Source organism: Oryzias melastigma, linkage group LG8, assembly GCF_002922805.2.
Source record: "Oryzias melastigma strain HK-1 linkage group LG8, ASM292280v2, whole genome shotgun sequence".
Classification (NCBI taxonomy): domain Eukaryota; kingdom Metazoa; phylum Chordata; class Actinopteri; order Beloniformes; family Adrianichthyidae; genus Oryzias; species Oryzias melastigma.
In genome coordinates, this window is record NC_050519.1 from 18,274,061 (window position 1) to 18,277,466 (window position 3,406).

The window sequence follows — 3,406 nt, forward strand, 5'->3', positions numbered from 1 at the left end:
GACCTTTAACCTCCTGTGTGGTTAAGATTGTCTTGTTGATATTCAATAGTTTTACTCTTAGACCTTTTGGTTTTGATTTATGTTCGTCTGTTTTTTTGTCGCACTCGGAAACAAATGTGGTTTTTAAAGTCTGCACATTTCCAACAAAGTTAAGGATCCCCTTTTAATCCGTTTTTAAAGTGATCTAACCAGGTACAGAGGGATGCTAAAGAAAGCCCTGATTTTCCCCTAAAATGCTGCTCTAACGCCGGTCTCATCTTGTAAATTTCTCAGTTTGGTATCTGAGCTGCGTGGACACCCAGAATGCACCAGTGTTTGCAGAGTGAACAAGTTAAAGTGCCCATTATGAATGTTTGTTTACCCCTGGAGCTGCTATAGCACTTTTCCATGTGTGTGTTTGTGACAGACTGATAGGAGATCGCAGCCTTATCTTCTGATGCCACACACACACCTACATGCGCTCTTGTAAACCTTAAAGGCACGCGTTACTGCCTTCCCCATCTCCGTTCAGCCCTTATCTCCATCCTAAAGCCGCTCTCCGGCCTTCAAACCCCTTCACTTTCAGTGTCATACCTTTTTTATTTTTTTAAAGCTTTCTATTTTTTTATTTTCTATTATTTTATCCCCTCTTCATACAATCATCGACATCTCTCAAGCAATACGGCTGACGGGCGCCACTGGGAGCTAGCTGCTACAGAGAGGGATGAGAACAGATCGCGAGGTGGACTGGAGGCTGGTTCTTCGTCTGCTGTTCCTTCAGTATCCTTATAGTCCTGTTACAGAGGGAAAATTATTTTGAAAATAAATCTAAAAAATCGTCTACGTTTTGTAAAGGATCCCTCTTTACGGAGGGAAAACAGCTATCAGATTATACTTTGTACACATGTCTAATCTTGTAAAAAAATGCTAAGATACATTTTAGAGAGAAATCTGAAACTAGATATATTCTGACACCCTATACTGTATGTGTAAGGAACGTTTCTGTTGGTGTTTTGTTTTTTTACAGACCAGGTTTATCAGTGTTTTCTTTGAACTTGTTTTAGTAAGTCAATATTTTATAGTTAATCAATAAACAGATGAACTGTATCCACTGTCACCTCAGTCTCTTTTCATCATTTATTTACAGAAATGTGTGCAATCATCACCCAAACAGGAAGTTGGTCTCACTGGGGAGAACGAGGCCTGAAAGTCCAGAATTTTCCTCTTTGTTTCAGGTCTGTTGTTGCATTTAAGTCCCCCCCCCCGCCTCGCTTTTTTTTCCTTTCTTCAGAATAAAAGGAGGAAATTCCAGTTTTAAAAACGTCAAACGACAGTGACCATAAAAGAATGTAGAAACCAAACGTCGGCTGAAGCTGGACTTTACTGGTTCTTCTTGTGGTTTGACACGTCACCAAATCCACTAAACAAACTATAAAAACATTAATAGATGCTCTAAAAATTTGAAAGATTAAAGGTAATTATGAAAAAGAACAGTAAGTTTATTTTACTGCTCGTCATCACCTGTGCTGTTTTAAATAAACTCCAGAGCAGAGGAAAGTTCTAAACTTAAGATTTTCAGCAATTATTAACTTTATCATTATCATCACTCTTTAATAAAGAGGGTGAAGTCTAGTAAAGTGGCTGTTTGGGAATTTTAGATGAAAAAAAGTGCATAAAAGTAAACGAAACCACTCGAGGTTTGGTTGAAGGAAAGTTCTCAAAGTTTTTTGGTCTGAAGGTTTTCCCTGACATATTTGGGAAGTTTTTCTTTTTTAACTTATGAGCTAAAACTCTACATTTCAGAAACGAATAGGAGGAAACTTTACTCATTTAAAATATACATTTTTTGGGAACTTTTTTTAAGGAAAATTTGAAACTTAGATTTTAAGATATATCTTAACACTCAAAACTCTCAAAAAAGTTTGAGAATTTTTGCCTTTTTTCTTTTGAAGCCGAATTTGTTACATCATTTTCATTTGAAATTCCAATTTGAAAAGTCGAAACTTAAATAAATAAATACATGATTTTTTTTTTTAAATTTCTTAATAGTTTAATCCTCTTCCATTTTCCAAACCCCTTTGAAAAAAAAAAAAAGCCCTAACGTCATTCTCCTTCTCACTATTCAATTCAATTCAATTCAATTTTATTTATATAGCCCAATATCACAAATTCAATTTGCCTCATTGGGCTTCATGCCTGTAGTTTTAACAGATGCACAGATGGAGTCATAAAATATGCACAATAGGTAAAAACTTAACAGACTATAAAGAACAGGTCATCCCTGTCCTTAGACCCTCCCTCGCGGTAAGGAAAAACTCCTGACTAAACTTTTGACTGTTTAACCTCTGGACTTAAACCAGATCGAGAGGCACACAGACTTAAACATCTCTACCCTCATCACATTGTGAAAAAGAAGAATTCAATAATAACTTTTGTTTTTTGAGCATAAATTAAGTTGGTTTTTGACCAAATTAATTTGGTTTCAAAACGGGAAAAACTGGATTTTGGAAAATGTTTATTTCAAGCAATAAAAGGACAAATAAAAATAAAGGATACGAACCACAGAAATGTATATCTATACATAACATGTAGCTTAGAACATAATATATCGCTTAGGATAATTAGTCATGAATTAAAAATTACAAAAAAAATACACCTGTAAATAAATCAATTGTTACTCCAAAGTCCCCCCTAATCTCAAACTCCAAAAAACTATCTAGTACTGAACTATTTAGTGCCCTGGAATTTAAAAGAGATTAAGACACCATGTTTACTGCTAATCTTTCTGAACAGGAGACGTCAAAGGTTGTCACGAAGTAAAAATCTAATCAATACAAACATTTTACTATTTATGAATTCACTGTGTTCTGATGATGGTTTATTAATTTTTTTTATTTTTTTGCAAAAACTGCTCAACTGCAATGCATTGTGGTTCCCAGTGAGCATCAATGCACACTTTTTTTTTTCAAAACATTTGGGGAAATTTTTAGGACACTCGATTTTGGAATTGTAGATTTGGACAGCACTACAAAAAGGTGAACGGACTGTGAAGGAATTCAGAGACGGTTTTAATCATAAACACACACATTAACTCAAATGTATACAGAACATGACGCAACGACACTAAGTTTGTCAAAAGGAGTTTAATTAATTACGTTTAAGGGGAGGAAGTGAACTCAAATATTACCCAGCCCTAAATCCGTCCTCATTTTCCCAGAAGTCATTTCAACCCAGCAGTATTAAAGGTTGCAGTTCCTCAAATGACCACTGGGGTCAGGTTCCAAAATTTATTTTTTACCTTCTAAAAGTCCGGAAATGGGGAATTTTTAAAGGGACTTATTTCACCAAATTGTGAATTATTAGGTTTTTGTTCTGACAGGTGGGTGGAGCAGTTGGTTGAAACTCACTTTACATTTACATCCCTTTG